We start from the raw sequence: 17,476 nt of genomic DNA, 5'->3' as shown, positions 1-17,476 counted from the left end.
CTCCTGTATTATAGAAAGTAAAGGAGCTGGAGCAGCGTCACTGCTTCCTCCTGTATTATAGAAAATAAAGGAGCTGGAGAATCGTCACTGCTTCCTCCAGTATTATAGAAAATGAAGGAGCTGGAGCAGCGTCTCTACTTCCTCCTGTATTATAGAAAATAAAGGAGCTGGGGCAGCGTCACTGCTTCCTCCTGTATTATAGAAAATAAAGGAGCTGGAGAAGCGTCACTGCTTCCTCCTGTATTATAGAAAATAAAGGAGCTGGAGCAGCGTCTCTGCTTCCTGCTGTATTGTAGAAAATAAAGGAGCGGGAGCAGCGTCACTGCTTCCTCCTGTATTATAGAAAATAAAGGAGCTGGAGCAGCGTCTCTGCTTCCTGCTGTATTGTAGAAAATAAAGGAGCTGGAGCAGCGTCACTGCTTCCTCCTGTATTATAGAAAATAAAGGAGCTGGAGCAGCGTCTCTGCTTCCTCCTGTATCATAGAAAATAAAGGAGCTGGAGCAGCGTCACTGCTTCCTGCTGTATTATAGTAAATAATGGAGCTGGAGCAGCGTCACTGCTTCCTTCTGTATTATAGAAAATAAAGGAGCTGGAGCAGCGTCTCTGCTTCTTCCTGAATTATAGAAAATAAAGGAGCTGGAGCAGCGTCACTGCTTCCTCCTGTATTATAGTAAATAAAGGAGCTAGAGCAGCGTCACTGCTTCCTCCTGTATTATAGAAAATCAAGGAGCTGGAGCAGCGTCACTGCTTCCTCCTGTATTATAGAAAATAAAGGAGCTGGAGCAGCGTCACTGCTTCCCCCTGTATTACAGAAAATAAAGGAGCTGGAGCAGCGTCTCTGCTTCCTACTGTATTATAGAAAATAACGGAGCTGGAACAGCGTCACTGCTTCCTCCTGTATTATAGAAAATAAAGGAGCTGGAGCAGCGTCTCTGCTTCTTCCTGAATTATAGAAAATAAAGGAGCTGGAGCAGCGTCTCTGCTTCCTCCTGTATTATAGAAAATAAAGGAGCTGGAGCAGCGTCTCTGCTTCCTCCTGTATTATAGAAAATAAAGGAGCTGGAGCAGCGTCACTGCTTCCTCCTGTATTATAGAAAATAAAGGAGCTGGAGCAGCGTCTCTGCTTCCTCCTGTATTATAGAAAATAAAGGAGCTGGAGCAGCGTCTCTGCTTCCTCCTGTATTAGAGAAAATAAAGGAGCTGGAGCAGCGTCACTGCTTCCTCCTGTAGTAGAGAAAATAAAGCAGATGGAGCAGCGTCCCTGCTTCGTCCTGTCTTATAGAAAATAAAGGAGCTGGAGCAGCGTCACTGCCTCCCCGTATATTATCGAAAATAAAGGAGCTGGAGCAGCATCACTGCTTCCTCCTGTATTATAGAAAATAAAGGAGCTGGAGCAGCGTCACTGCTTCCTCCTGTATTATAGAAAATAAAGGAGCTGGAGCAGCGTCTCTGCTTCCTCCTGTATTATAGAAAATAAAGGAGCTGGAGCAGCGTCACTGCTTCCTCCTGTAGTATGGAAAATAAAGAAGATGGAGCAGCGTCACTGCTTCCTCCTGTATTATAGAAAATAAAGGAGCTGGAGCAGCGTCACTGCCTCCCCCTGTATTATAGAAAATAAAGGAGCTGGAGCAGCATCACTGCTTCCTCCTGTATTATAGAAAATAAAGGAGCTGGAGCAGCGTCTCTGCTTCCTCCTGTATTATAGAAAATAAAGGAGCTGGAGCAGCGTCACTGCTTCCTCCTGTATTATAGAAAATAAAGGAGCTGGAGCAGCGTCACTGCTTCCTCCTGTATTATAGAAAATAAAGGAGCTGGAGCAGCGTCTCTGCTTCCTCCTGTATTATAGAAAATAAAGGAGCTGGAGCAGCGTCACTGCTTCCTCCTGTAGTATGGAAAATAAAGAAGATGGAGCAGCGTCACTGCTTCCTCCTGTATTATAGAAAATAAAGGAGCTGGATTAGCGTCACTGCCTCCCCCTGTATTATAGAAAATAAAGGAGCTGGAGCAGCATCACTGCTTCCTCCTGTATTATAGTAAATAAAGGAGCTGGAGCAGCGTCACTGCTTCCTCCTGTATTATAGAAAATAAAGGAGCTGGAGAAGCGTCACTGCTGCCTCCTGTATTATAGAAAATAAAGGAGCTGGAGCAGCGTCACTGCTTCCTCCTGTATTATCGAAAATAAAGGAGCTGGAGAAGCGTCACTGCTTCCTCCTGTATTATAGAAAATAAAGGAGCTGGAGCAGCGTCTCTGCTTCCTGCAGTAATGTAGAAAATAAAGGAGCTGGAGCAGCGTCACTGCTTCCTCCTGTTTTATAGAAAATAAAGGAGCTGGAGCAGCGTCTCTGCTTCCTGCTGTATTGTAGAAAATAAAGGAGCTGGAGCAGCGTCACTGCTTCCTCTTGTTTTATAGAAAATAAAGGAGCTGGAGCAGCGTCTCTGCTTCTTCCTGAATTATAGAAAATAAAGGAGCTGGAGCAGCGTCACTGCTTCCTGCTGTATTATAGATAAAAAAGGAGCTGGAGCAGCGTCACTGCTTCCTCCTGTATTCTAGAAAATAAAGGAGCTGGAGCAGCGTCTCTGCTTCTTCCTGAATTATAGAAAATAAAGGAGCTGGAGCAGCTTAAGTGCTTCCTCCTATATTATAGAAAATAAAGGAGCTGATGCAGCGTCTCTGCTTCCTCCTGTATTATAGAAAATAAAGGAGCTGGAGCAGCGTCACTGCTTCCTCCTGTATTGTAGAAAATAAAGGAGCTGGAGCAGCGTCACTGCTTCCTCCTGTATTGTAGAAAATAAAGGAGCTGGAGCAGCGTCACTGCTTCCTCCTGTATTATAGAAAATAAAGGAGCTGGAGCAGCGTCACTGCTTCCTCCTGTATTGTAGAATATAAAGGAACTGGAGCAGCATCACTGCTTCCTCCTGTTTTATAGAAAAGAAAGGAGCTGGAGCAGCTTCAGTGCTTCCTCCTATATTATAGAAAATAAAGGACCTGGAGCAGCGTCTCTGCTTCCTCCTGTATTATAGAAAATAAAGGAGCTGGAGCAGCGTCACTGCGTCCTCCTGTATTATAGAAAATAAAGGAGCTGGAGCAGCGTCACTGCGTCCTCCTGTATTATAGAAAATAAAGGAGCTGGAGCAGCGTCTCTGCTTCCTCCTGTATTATAGAAAATAAAGGAGCTGGAGCAGCGTTTCGGCTTCCTACTGTATTATAGAAAATAAAGGAGCTGGAGCAGCGTCACTGCGTCCTCCTATATTATAGAAAATAAAGGAGCTGGAGCAGCGTCTCTGATTCCTCCTGTATGAAAGAAAATAAAGGAGCTGGAGCAGCGTCACTGCTTCCTCCTGTATTATAGAAAATAAAGGAGCTGGAGCAGCGTCACTGCTTCCTCCTGTATTGTAGAAAATAAAGGAACTGGAGCAGCGTCACTGCTTCCTCCTGTATTATAGAAAATAAAAGAGCTGGAGCAGCGTCTCTGCTTCCTCCTGTATTATAGAAAATAAAGGAGCTGGAGCAGCATCACTGCTTGCTCCTGTTTTATAGAAAAGAAAGGAGCTGGAGCAGCTTCAGTGCTTCCTCCTATATTATAGAAAATAAAGGAGCTGGAGCAGCGTCTCTGCTTCCTCCTGTATTATAGAAAATAAAGGAGCTGGAGCAGCATCACTGCTTCCTCCTGTTTTATAGAAAAGAAAGGAGCTGGAGCAGCTTCAGTGCTTCCTCCTATATTATAGAAAATAAAGGAGCTGGAGCAGCGTCACTGCTTCCTCCTGTATTGTAGAAAATAAAGGAGCTGGAGCAGCGTCACTGCTTCCCCCTGTGTTATAGAAAATAAAGGAGCTGGAGCAGCGTCACTGCTTCCTCCTGTATTATAGAAAATAAAGGAGCTGGAGCAGCGTCACTGCTTCCTCCTGTATTGTAGAAAATAAAGGAGCTGGAGCAGCGTCACTGCTTCCCCCTGTATTATAGAAAATAAAGGAGCTGGAGCGGCATCACTGCTTCCTCCTGTTTTATAGAAAAGAAAGGAGCTGGAGCAGCTTCAGTGCTTCCTCCTGTATTATAGAAAATAAAGGAGCTGATGCAGCGTCTCTGCTTCCTCCTGTATTGTAGAAAATAAAGGAGCTGGAGCAGCGTCACTGCTTCCCCTTGTATTATAGAAAATAAAGGAGCTGGAGCAGCGTCACTGCTTCCTCCTGTATTGTAGAAAATAAAGGAGCTGGAGCAGCGTCACCGCTTCCCCCTGTGTTATAGAAAATAAAGGAGCTGGAGCAGCGTCACTGCTTCCTCCTGTATTATAGAAAATAAAGGAACTGGAGCAGCGTCACTGCTTCCTCCTGTATTATAGAAAATAAAGGAGCTGGAGCAGCGTCACTGCTTCTTTCTGTATTATAGAAAATAAAGGAGCTGGAGCAGCGTCTCTGCTTCCTCCTGTATTATAGAAAATAAAGGAGCTGGAGCAGCGTCACTGCTTCCTCCTGTATGATATAAAATAAAGGAGCTGGAGCAGCGTCACTGCTTCTGCCTGTATTATAGAAAATAAAGGAGCTGGAGCAGCGTCACTGCTTCCTCCTGTATGATATAAAATAAAGGAGCTGGAGCAGCGTCACTGCTTCCTCCTGTATTATAGAAAATAAAGGAGCTGGAGCAGCGTCTCTGCTTCCTCCTGTATTGTAGAAAATAAAGGTACTGGAGCAGCGTCACTGCTTCCTCCTGTATTATAGAAAATAAAGGAGCTGGAGCAGCGTCTCTGCTTCTTCCTGAATTATAGAAAATAAGGCAGCTGGAGCAGCGTCTCTGCTTCCTCCTGTATTATAGAAAATAAAGGAGCTGAATCTGCATCACTGCTTCCTCCTGTATTATAGAAAATAAAGGAGCTGGAGCAGCGTCTCTGCTTCCTCCTGTATTATAGAAAATAAAGGAGCTGGAGCAGCGTCACTGCTTCCTCCTGTATTATAGAAAATAAAGGAGCTGGAGCAGCGTCTCTGCTTCTTCCTGAATTATAGAAAATAAAGGAGCTGGAGCAGCGTCTCTGCTTCCTCCTGTATTATAGAAATTAAAGGAGCTGGAGCAGCGTCTCTGCTTCCTCCTGTATTATAGAAAATAAAGGAGCTGGAGCAGCGTCACTGCTTCTTCCTGAATTATAGAAAATAAAGGAGCTGGGGCAGCGTCTCTGCTTCCTCCTGTATTATAGAAAATAAAGGAGCTGGAGCAGCGTCACTGCTTCCTCCTGTAGTATAGAAAATAAAGGAGATGGAGCAGCGTCCCTACTTCCTCCTGTATTATAGAAAATAAAGCAGCTGGAGCAGCGTCACTGCTTCCTCCTGTATTATAGAAAATAAAGGAGCTGGAGCAGCGTCTCTGCTTCCTCCTGTATTTTCGAAAATAAAGGAGCTGGAGCAGCGTCACTGCTTCCTCCTGTATCATAGAAAATAAAGGAGATGGAGCAGCGTCACTGCTTCCTCCTGTATTATAGAAAATAAAGAAGCTGGAGCAGCGTCACTGCCTCCCCCTGTATTATAGAAAATAAAGGAGCTGGAGTAGCGTCTCTGCTTCCTGCTGTATTGTACAAAATAAAAGAGCAGGATCAGCGTCACTGCTTCCTCCTGTATTATAGAAAATAAAGGAGCTGGAGCAGCGTCTCTGCTTCCTGCTGTATGGTAGAAAATAAAGGAGCGGGAGCAGCGTCACTGCTTCCTCCTGTATTATAGAAAATAAAGGAGCAGGAGCAGCGTCTCTGCTTCCTGCTGTATTATGGAAAATAAAGGAGCTGGAGCAGCGTCACTGCTTCCTGCTGTATTATAGTAAATAAAGGAGCTGGAGCAGAGTCACTGCTTCCTCCTGTATTATAGAAAATAAAGGAGCTGGAGCAGCGTCTCTGCTTCCTCCTGTATTATAGAAAATAAAGGAGCTGGAGCAGCGTTTCTGCTTCCTCCTGTATTATAGAAAATAAAGGAGCTGGAGCAGCGACACTGCTTCCTCCTGTATTATAGAAAATAAAGGAGCTGGAGCAGCGTCAATGCTTCCTCCTGCATAAGAGAAAATAAAGGAGCTGGAGCAGCGTCACTGCTTCCTCCTGTATTATAGAAAATAAAGGAGCTGGAGCAGCGTCACTGCTTCCTCCTATATTATAGAAAATATAGGAGCTGGAGCAGCGTCACTGCTTCCACCTGTATTATAGAAAATAAAGGAGCTGGAGCAGCGTCTCTGCTTCCTCCTGTATTACAGAAAATAAAGGAGCTGGAGCAGCGTCACTGCTTCCTCCTGTATTATAGAAAATAAAGGAGCTGGAGCAGCATCACTGCTTCATCCTGTATTATAGAAAATAAAGGAGCTGGAGCAGCGTCACTGCCTCCCCCTGTATTATAGAAAATAAAGGAGCTGGAGCAGCGTCACTGCTTCGTCCTGTATTATAGAAAATAAAGGAGCTGGAGCAGCGTCACTGCTTCCTCCTGTATTATAGAAAATAAAGGAGCTGGAGAATCGTCACTGCTTCCTCCAGTATTATAGAAAATAAAGGAGCTGGAGCAGCGTCTCTACTTCCTCCTGTATTATAGAAAATAAAGGAGCTGGGGCAGCGTCACTGCTTCCTCCTGTATTATAGAAAATAAAGGAGCTGGAGAAGCGTCACTGCTTCCTCCTGTATTATAGAAAATAAAGTAGCTGGAGCAGCGTCTCTGCTTCCTGCTGTATTGTAGAAAATAAAGGAGCGGGAGCAGCGTCACTGCTTCCTCCTGTATTATAGAAAATAAAGGAGCTGGAGCAGCGTCTCTGCTTCCTGCTGTATTGTAGAAAATAAAGGAGCTGGAGCAGCGTCACTGCTTCCTCCTGTATTATAGAAAATAAAGGAGCTGGAGCAGCGTCTCTGCTTCCTCCTGTATCATAGAAAATAAAGGAGCTGGAGCAGCGTCACTGCTTCCTGCTGTATTATAGTAAATAATGGAGCTGGAGCAGCGTCACTGCTTCCTTCTGTATTATAGAAAATAAAGGAGCTGGAGCAGCGTCTCTGCTTCTTCCTGAATTATAGAAAATAAAGGACCTGGAGCAGCGTCACTGCTTCCTCCTGTATTATAGTAAATAAAGGAGCTAGAGCAGCGTCACTGCTTCCTCCTGTATTATAGAAAATAAAGGAGCTGGAGCAGCGTCACTGCTTCCTCCTGTATTATAGAAAATAAAGGAGCTGGAGCAGCGTCACTGCTTCCCCCTGTATTACAGAAAATAAAGGAGCTGGAGCAGCGTCTCTGCTTCCTACTGTATTATAGAAAATAACGGAGCTGGAACAGCGTCACTGCTTCCTCCTGTATTATAGAAAATAAAGGAGCTGGAGCAGCGTCTCTGCTTCTTCCTGAATTATAGAAAATAAAGGAGCTGGAGCAGCGTCTCTGCTTCCTCCTGTATTATAGAAAATAAAGGAGCTGGAGCAGCGTCTCTGCTTCCTCCTGTATTATAGAAAATAAAGGAGCTGGAGCAGCGTCACTGCTTCCTCCTGTATTATAGAAAATAAAGGAGCTGGAGCAGCGTCTCTGCTTCCTCCTGTATTATAGAAAATAAAGGAGCTGGAGCAGCGTCTCTGCTTCCTCCTGTATTAGAGAAAATAAAGGAGCTGGAGCAGCGTCACTGCTTCCTCCTGTAGTAGAGAAAATAAAGCAGATGGAGCAGCGTCCCTGCTTCGTCCTGTCTTATAGAAAATAAAGGAGCTGGAGCGGCATCACTGCTTCCTCCTGTTTTATAGAAAATAAAGGAGCTGGAGCAGCGTCACTGCTTCCCCCTGTGTTATAGAAAATAAAGGAGCTGGAGCAGCGTCACTGCTTCCTCCTGTATCATAGAAAATAAAGGAGCTGGAGCAGCGTCACTGCTTCCTCCTGTATTATAGAAAATAAAGGAGCTGGAGCAGCGTCACTGCTTCTTTCTGTATTATAGAAAATAAAGGAGCTGGAGCAGCGTCTCTGCTTCCTCCTGTATTATAGAAAATAAAGGAGCTGGAGCAGCGTCACTGCTTCCTCCTGTATGATATAAAATGAAGGAGCTGGAGCAGCGTCACTCCTTGTCCTGTATTATAGAAAATAAAGGAGCTGGAGCAGCGTCACTGCTTTCTCCTGTATGATATAAAATAAAGGAGCTGGAGCAGCGTCACTGCTTCCTCCTGTATTATAGAAAATAAAGGTGCTGGAGCAGCGTCTCTGCTTCCTCCTGTATTATAGAAAATAAAGGTACTGGAGCAGCGTCACTGCTTCCTCCTGTATTATAGAAAATAAAGGAGCTGGAGCAGCGTCTCTGCTTCTTCCTATATTATAGAAAATAAAGGAGCTGAAACTGCATCACTGCTTCCTCCTGTATTATAGAAAATAAAGGAGCTGGAGCAGCGTCTCTGCTTCCTCCTGTATTATAGAAAATAAAGGAGCTGGAGCAGCGTCACTGCTTCCTCCTGTATTATAGAAAATAAAGGAGCTGGAGCAGCGTCTCTGCTTCTTCCTGAATTATAGAAAATAAAGGAGCTGGAGCAGCGTCTCTGCTTCCTCCTGTATTATAGAAATTAAAGGAGCTGGAGCAGCGTCTCTGCTTCCTCCTGGATTATAGAAAATAAAGGAGCTGGAGCAGCGTCACTGCTTCTTCCTGAATTATAGAAAATAAAGGAGCTGGGGCAGCGTCTCTGCTTCCTCCTGTATTATAGAAAATAAAGGAGCTGGAGCAGCGTCACTGCTTCCTCCTGTAGTATAGAAAATAAAGGAGATGGAGCAGCGTCCCTGCTTCCTCCTGTATTATACAAAATAAAGCAGCTGGAGCAGCGTCACTGCTTCCTCCTGTATTATAGAAAATAAAGGAGCTGGAGCAGCGTCTCTGCTTCCTCCTGTATTTTCGAAAATAAAGGAGCTGGAGCAGCGTCACAGCTTCCTCCTGTAGTATAGAAAATAAAGGAGATGGAGCAGCGTCACTGCTTCCTCCTGTGTTGGAGAAAATAAAGGAGCTGGAGCAGCGTCTCTGCTTCTTCCTGAATTATAGAAAATAAAGGAGCTGGAGCAGCGTCACTGCTTCCTCCTGTATTATAGAAAATAAAGGAGCTGGAGCAGCGTCTCTGCTTCCTCCTGTATTATAGAAAATAAAGGAGCTGGAGCAGCGTCACTGCTTCCTGCTGTATTATAGTAAATAAAGGAGCTGGAGCAGCGTCACTGCTTCCTCCTGTATTGTAGGAAATAAAGGAGCGGGAGCAGCGTCTCTGCTTCCTGCTGTATTGTATAAAATAAAGGAGCTGGAGCAGCGTCACTGCTTCCTCCTGTATTATAGAAAATAAAGGAGCTGGAGCAGCGTCTCTGCTTCCTGCTGTATTGTAGAAAATAAAGGAGCTGGAGCAGCGTCTCTGCTTCTTCCTGAATTATAGAAAATAAAGGAGCTGGAGCAGCGTCACTGCTTCCTCCTGTATTATAGAAAATAAAGGAGCTGGAGCAGCGTCTCTGCTTCCTCCTGTATTATAGAAAATAAAGGAGCTGGAGCAGCGTCACTGCTTCCTGCTGTATTATAGTAAATAAAGGAGCTGGAGCAGCGTCACTGCTTCCTCCTGTATTATAGAAAATAAAGGAGCTGGAGCAGCGTCTCTGCTTCTTCCTGAATTATAGAAAATAAAGGAGCTAGAGCAGCGTCACTGCTTCCTCCTGTATTATAGAAAATAAAGGAGCTGGAGCAGCGTCACTGCTTCCTCCTGTATTATAGAAAATAAAGGAGCTGGAGCAGCGTCTCTGCTTCTTCCTGTATTATAGAAAATAAAGGTTCTGGAGCAGCGTCACTGCTTCCTCCAGTATTATAGAAAATAAAGGAGCTGGAGCAGCGTCTCTGCTTCTTCCTGAATTCTAGAAAATAAAGGAGCTGGAGCAGCGTCTCTGCTTCCTCCTGTATTATAGAAAATAAAGGTACTGGAGCAGTGTCACTGCTTCCTCCTGTATTATAGAAAATAAAGGAGCTGGAGCAGCGTCTCTGCTTCTTCCTGAAATATAGAAAATAAAGGAGCTGGAGCAGCGTCACTGCTTCCTCCTGTATTATAGAAAATAAAGGAGCTGGAGCAGCGTCACTGCGTCCTCCTGTATTATAGAAAATAAAGGAGCTGGAGCAGCGTCTCTGCTTCTTCCTGTATTATAGAAAATAAAGGTTCTGGAGCAGCGTCACTGCTTCCTCCAGTATTATAGAAAATAAAGGAGCTGGAGCAGCGTCTCTGCTTCTTCCTGAATTATGGAAAATAAAGGAGCTGGAGCAGCGTCACTGCTTCCCCCTGTATTATCGAAAATAAAGGAGCTGGAGCAGTGTCACTGCTTCCTCCTGTATTATAGAAAATAAAGGAGCTGGAGCAGCGTCTCTGCTTCTTCCTGAAATATAGAAAATAAAGGAGCTGGAGCAGCGTCACTGCTTCCTCCTGTATTATAGAAAATAAAGGAGCTGGAGCAGCGTCACTGCGTCCTCCTGTATTATAGAAAATAAAGGAGCTGGAGCAGCGTCTCTGCTTCTTCCTGTATTATAGAAAATAAAGGTTCTGGAGCAGCGTCACTGCTTCCGCCAGTATTATAGAAAATAAAGGAGCTGGAGCAGCGTCTCTGCTTCTTCCTGAATTATAGAAAATAAAGGAGCTGGAGCAGCGTCACTGCTTCCCCCTGTATTATCGAAAATAAAGGAGCTGGAGCAGCGTCTCTGCTTCCTCCTGTATTATAGAAAATAAAGGAGCTGAAGCAGCATCACTCCTTCCTCCTGTATTATAGAAAATAAAGGAGCTGGAGCAGCGTCACTGCTTCCTCCTGTATTATAGAAAATAAAGGAGCTGGAGCAGTGTCACTGCTTCCTCCTGTATTATAGAAAATAAAGGAGCTGGAGCAGCGTCTCTGCTTCCTCCTGTATTATAGAAAATAAAGGAGCTGGAGCAGCGTCACTGCTTCCTCCTGTATTATAGAAAATAAAGGAGCTGGAGCAGCGTCTCTGCTTCTTCCTGTATTATAGAAAATAAAGGTTCTGGAGCAGCGTCACTGCTTCCTCCAGTATTATAGAAAATAAAGGAGCTGGAGCAGCGTCTCTGCTTCTTCCTGAATTCTAGAAAATAAAGGAGCTGGAGCAGCGTCTCTGCTTCCTCCTGTATTATAGAAAATAAAGGTACTGGAGCAGTGTCACTGCTTCCTCCTGTATTATAGAAAATAAAGGAGCTGGAGCAGCGTCTCTGCTTCTTCCTGAAATATAGAAAATAAAGGAGCTGGAGCAGCGTCACTGCTTCCTCCTGTATTATAGAAAATAAAGGAGCTGGAGCAGCGTCACTGCGTCCTCCTGTATTATAGAAAATAAAGGAGCTGGAGCAGCGTCTCTGCTTCTTCCTGTATTATAGAAAATAAAGGTTCTGGAGCAGCGTCACTGCTTCCTCCAGTATTATAGAAAATAAAGGAGCTGGAGCAGCGTCTCTGCTTCTTCCTGAATTATGGAAAATAAAGGAGCTGGAGCAGCGTCACTGCTTCCCCCTGTATTATCGAAAATAAAGGAGCTGGAGCAGTGTCACTGCTTCCTCCTGTATTATAGAAAATAAAGGAGCTGGAGCAGCGTCTCTGCTTCTTCCTGAAATATAGAAAATAAAGGAGCTGGAGCAGCGTCACTGCTTCCTCCTGTATTATAGAAAATAAAGGAGCTGGAGCAGCGTCACTGCGTCCTCCTGTATTATAGAAAATAAAGGAGCTGGAGCAGCGTCTCTGCTTCTTCCTGTATTATAGAAAATAAAGGTTCTGGAGCAGCGTCACTGCTTCCGCCAGTATTATAGAAAATAAAGGAGCTGGAGCAGCGTCTCTGCTTCTTCCTGAATTATAGAAAATAAAGGAGCTGGAGCAGCGTCACTGCTTCCCCCTGTATTATCGAAAATAAAGGAGCTGGAGCAGCGTCTCTGCTTCCTCCTGTATTATAGAAAATAAAGGAGCTGGAGCAGTGTCACTGCTTCCTCCTGTATTATAGAAAATAAAGGAGCTGGAGCAGCGTCTCTGCTTCCTCCTGTATTATAGAAAATAAAGGAGCTGGAGCAGCGTCTCTGCTTCCTCCTGTATTATAGAAAATAAAGGAGCTGGAGCAGCGTCACTGCTTCCTCCTGTATTCTAGAAAATAAAGGAGCTGGAGCAGCGTCTCTGCTTCCTCCTGTATTATAGAAAATAAAGGAGCTGGAGCAGCGTCACTGCTTCCTCCTGTATTATAGAAAATAAAGGAGCTGGAGCAGCGTCTCTGCTTCCTCCTGTATTATAGAAAATAAAGGAGCTGGAGCAGCGTCACTGCTTCCTCCTGTATTCTAGAAAATAAAGGAGCTGGAGCAGCGTCACTGCTTCCTTCTGTATTATAGAAAATAAAGGAGCTGGAGCAGCGTCACTGCTTCTTCCTGAATTATAGAAAATAAAGGAGCTGGAGCAGCGTCTCTGCTTCTTCCTGAATTATAGAAAATAAAGGAGCTGGAGCAGCGTCTCCGCTTCTTCCTGAATTATAGAAAATGAAGGAGCTGGACCAGCGTCACTGCTTCCTCCTGTATTATAGAAAATAAAGGAGCTGGAGCAGCGTCACTGCTTCCTCCTGTCGTATTGTAGAAAATAAAGGAACTGGAGCAGCGTCACTGCTTCCTCCTGTATTATAGAAAATAAAAGAGCTGGAGCAGCGTCTCTGCTTCCTCCTGTATTATAGAAAATAAAGGTACTGGAGCAGCGTCACTGCTTCCTCCTGTATGATATAAAATAAAGGAGCTGGAGCAGCGTCACTGCTTCCTCCTGTATTATAGAAAATAAAGGTGCTGGAGCAGCGTCTCTGCTTCCTCCTGTATTATAGAAAATAAAGGTACTGGAGCAGCGTCACTGCTTCCTCCTGTATTATAGAAAATAAAGGAGCTGGAGCAGCGTCACTGCTTCTTTCTGTATTATAGAAAATAAAGGAGCTGGAGCAGCGTCTCTGCTTCCTCCTGTATTATAGAAAATAAAGGAGCTGGAGCAGCGTCACTGCTTCCTCCTGTATGATATAAAATGAAGGAGCTGGAGCAGCGTCACTCCTTCTCCTGTATTATAGAAAATAAAGGAGCTGGAGCAGCGTCACTGCTTTCTCCTGTATGATATAAAATAAAGGAGCTGGAGCAGCGTCACTGCTTCCTCCTGTATTATAGAAAATAAAGGTGCTGGAGCAGCGTCTCTGCTTCCTCCTGTATTATAGAAAATAAAGGTACTGGAGCAGCGTCACTGCTTCCTCCTGTATTATAGAAAATAAAGGAGCTGGAGCAGCGTCTCTGCTTCCTCCTGTATTAGAGAAAATAAAGGAGCTGAATCTGCATCACTGCTTCCTCCTGTATTATAGAAAATAAAGGAGCTGGAGCAGCGTCTCTGCTTCCTCCTGTATTATAGAAAATAAAGGAGCTGGAGCAGCGTCACTGCTTCCTCCTGTATTATAGAAAATAAAGGAGCTGGAGCAGCGTCTCTGCTTCTTCCTGAATTATAGAAAATAAAGGAGCTGGAGCAGCGTCTCTGCTTCCTCCTGTATTATAGAAATTAAAGGAGCTGGAGCAGCGTCTCTGCTTCCTCCTGTATTATAGAAAATAAAGGAGCTGGAGCAGCGTCACTGCTTCTTCCTGAATTATAGAAAATAAAGGAGCTGGGGCAGCGTCTCTGCTTCCTCCTGTATTATAGAAAATAAAGGAGCTGGAGCAGCGTCACTGCTTCCTCCTGTAGTATAGAAAATAAAGGAGATGGAGCAGCGTCCCTGCTTCCTCCTGTATTATACAAAATAAAGCAGCTGGAGCAGCGTCACTGCTTCCTCCTGTATTATAGAAAATAAAGGAGCTGGAGCAGCGTCTCTGCTTCCTCCTGTATTTTCGAAAATAAAGGAGCTGGAGCAGCGTCACAGCTTCCTCCTGTAGTATAGAAAATAAAGGAGATGGAGCAGCGTCACTGCTTCCTCCTGTGTTGGAGAAAATAAAGGAGCTGGAGCAGCGTCACTGCCTCCCCCTGTATTATAGAAAATAAAGGAGCTGGAGGAGCATCACTGCTTCCTCCTGTATTATAGAAAATAAAGGAGCTGGAGCAGCGTCACTGATTCCTCCTGTATTATAGAAAATAAAGGAGCTGGAGAAGCGTCACTGCTTCCTCCTGTATTATAGAAAATAAAGGAGCTGGAGCAGCGTCTCTACTTCCTCCTGTATTATAGAAATAAACGGAGCTGGAGCAGCGTCACTGCTTCCTCCTGTATTATAGAAAATAAAGGAGCTGGAGCAGCGTCACTGCTTCCTCCTGTATTATAGAAAATAAAAGAGCTGGAGCAGCGTCTCTGCTTCCTGCTGTATGTAGAAAATAAAGGAGCTGGAGCAGCGTCACTGCTTCCTCCTGTATTATGGAAAGTAAAGGAGCTGGAGCAGCGTCTCTGCTTCCTGCTGTATTGTAGAAAATAAAGGAGCGGGAGCAGCGTCTCTGCTTCCTGCTGTATTGTATAAAATAAAGGAGCTGGAGCAGCGTCACTGCTTCCTCCTGTATTATAGAAAATAAAGGAGCTGGAGCAGCGTCTCTGCTTCCTGCTGTATTGTAGAAAATAAAGGAGCTGGAGCAGCGTCTCTGCTTCTTCCTGAATTATAGAAAATAAAGGAGCTGGAGCAGCGTCACAGCTTCCTCCTGTATTATAGAAAATAAAGGAGCTGGAGCAGCGTCTCTGCTTCCTCCTGTATTATAGAAAATAAAGGAGCTGGAGCAGCGTCACTGCTTCCTGCTGTATTATAGTAAATAAAGGAGCTGGAGCAGCGTCACTGCTTCCTCCTGTATTATAGAAAATAAAGGAGCTGGAGCAGCGTCTCTGCTTCTTCCTGAATTATAGAAAATAAAGGAGCTGGAGCAGCGTCACTGCTTCCTCCAGTATTATAGAAAATAAAGGAGCTGGAGCAGCGTCACTGCTTCCTCCTGTATTATAGAAAATAAAGGAGCTGGAGCAGCGTCTCTGCTTCCTCCTGTATTATAGAAAATAAAGGAGCTGGAGCAGCGTCACTGCTTCCTCCTGTATTGTAGAAAATAAAGGAGCTGGAGCAGCGTCTCTGCTTCCTCCTGTATTATAGAAAATAAAGAAGCTGGAGTAGCGTCTCTGCTTCTTCCTATATTATAGAAAATAAAGCAGCTGGAGCAGCGTCTCTGCTTCCTCCTGTATTATAGAAAATAAAGGAGCTGGAGCAGCGTCTCTGCTTCCTCCTGTATTAGAGAAAATAAAGGAGCTGAATCTGCATCACTGCTTCCTCCTGTATTATAGAAAATAAAGGAGCTGGAGCAGCGTCTCTGCTTCCTCCTGTATTATAGAAAATAAAGGAGCTGGAGCAGCGTCACTGCTTCCTCCTGTATTATAGAAAATAAAGGAGCTGGAGCAGCGTCTCTGCTTCTTCCTGAATTATAGAAAATAAAGGAGCTGGAGCAGCGTCTCTGCTTCCTCCTGTATTATAGAAATTAAAGGAGCTGGAGCAGCGTCTCTGCTTCCTCCTGTATTATAGAAAATAAAGGAGCTGGAGCAGCGTCACTGCTTCTTCCTGAAGTATAGAAAATAAAGGAGCTGGGGCAGCGTCTCTGCTTCCTCCTGTATTATAGAAAATAAAGGAGCTGGAGCAGCGTCACTGCTTCCTCCTGTAGTATAGAAAATAAAGGAGATGGAGCAGCGTCCCTGCTTCCTCCTGTATTATACAAAATAAAGCAGCTGGAGCAGCGTCACTGCTTCCTCCTGTATTATAGAAAATAAAGGAGCTGGAGCAGCGTCTCTGCTTCCTCCTGTATTTTCGAAAATAAAGGAGCTGGAGCAGCGTCACAGCTTCCTCCTGTAGTATAGAAAATAAAGGAGATGGAGCAGCGTCACTGCTTCCTCCTGTATTATCGAAAATAAAGGAGCTGGAGCAGCGTCACTGCCTCCCCCTGTATTATAGAAAATAAAGGAGCTGGAGGAGCATCACTGCTTCCTCCTGTATTATAGAAAATAAAGGAGCTGGAGCAGCGTCACTGCTTCCTCCTGTATTATAGAAAATAAAGGAGCTGGAGAAGCGTCACTGCTTCCTCCTGTATTATAGAAAATAAAGGAGCTGGAGCAGCGTCTCTACTTCCTCCTGTATTATAGAAATAAACGGAGCTGGAGCAGCGTCACTGCTTCCTCCTGTATTATAGAAAATAAAGGAGCTGGAGCAGCGTCACTGCTTCCTCCTGTATTATAGAAAATAAAAGAGCTGGAGCAGCGTCTCTGCTTCCTGCTGTATGTAGAAAATAAAGGAGCTGGAGCAGCGTCACTGCTTCCTCCTGTATTATGGAAAGTAAAGGAGCTGGAGCAGCGTCTCTGCTTCCTGCTGTATTGTAGAAAATAAAGGAGCGGGAGCAGCGTCTCTGCTTCCTGCTGTATTGTATAAAATAAAGGAGCTGGAGCAGCGTCACTGCTTCCTCCTGTATTATAGAAAATAAAGGAGCTGGAGCAGCGTCTCTGCTTCCTGCTGTATTGTAGAAAATAAAGGAGCTGGAGCAGCGTCTCTGCTTCTTCCTGAATTATAGAAAATAAAGGAGCTGGAGCAGCGTCACTGCTTCCTCCTGTATTATAGAAAATAAAGGAGCTGGAGCAGCGTCTCTGCTTCCTCCTGTATTATAGAAAATAAAGGAGCTGGAGCAGCGTCACTGCTTCCTGCTGTATTATAGTAAATAAAGGAGCTGGAGCAGCGTCACTGCTTCCTCCTGTATTATAGAAAATAAAGGAGCTGGAGCAGCGTCACTGCTTCCTCCTGTAGTATAGAAAATAAAGGAGATGGAGCAGCGTCCCTGCTTCCTCCTGTATTATACAAAATAAAGCAGCTGGAGCAGCGTCACTGCTTCCTCCTGTATTATAGAAAATAAAGGAGCTGGAGCAGCGTCTCTGCTTCCTCCTGTATTTTCGAAAATAAAGGAGCTGGAGCAGCGTCACAGCTTCCTCCTGGAGTATAGAAAATAAAGGAGATGGAGCAGCGTCACTGCTTCCTCCTGTGTTGGAGAAAATAAAGGAGCTGGAGCAGCGTCACTGCCTCCCCCTGTATTATAGAAAATAAAGGAGCTGGAGGAGCATCACTGCTTCCTCCTGTATTATAGAAAATAAAGGAGCTGGAGCAGCGTCACTGCTTCCTCCTGTATTATAGAAAATAAAGGAGCTGGAGAAGCGTCACTGCTTCCTCCTGTATTATAGAAAATAAAGGAGCTGGAGCAGCGTCTCTACTTCCTCCTGTATTATAGAAATAAACGGAGCTGGAGCAGCGTCACTGCTTCCTCCTGTATTATAGAAAATAAAGGAGCTGGAGCAGCGTCACTGCTTCCTCCTGTATTATAGAAAATAAAGGAGCTGGAGCAGCGTCTCTGCTTCCTGCTGTATGTAGAAAATAAAGGAGCTGGAGCAGCGTCACTGCTTCCTCCTGTATTATGGAAAGTAAAGGAGCTGGAGCAGCGTCTCTGCTTCCTGCTGTATTGTAGAAAATAAAGGAGCGGGAGCAGCGTCTC

The sequence above is a fragment of the Chiloscyllium plagiosum genome, unplaced genomic scaffold (genome assembly GCF_037043375.1).
Source record: "Chiloscyllium plagiosum isolate Xiang-an unplaced genomic scaffold, Cpla_swu_hap1 HiC_scaffold_43, whole genome shotgun sequence".
Classification (NCBI taxonomy): Eukaryota; Metazoa; Chordata; class Chondrichthyes; order Orectolobiformes; family Hemiscylliidae; genus Chiloscyllium; species Chiloscyllium plagiosum.
Note: the sequence above shows the minus strand (reverse complement) of the source record.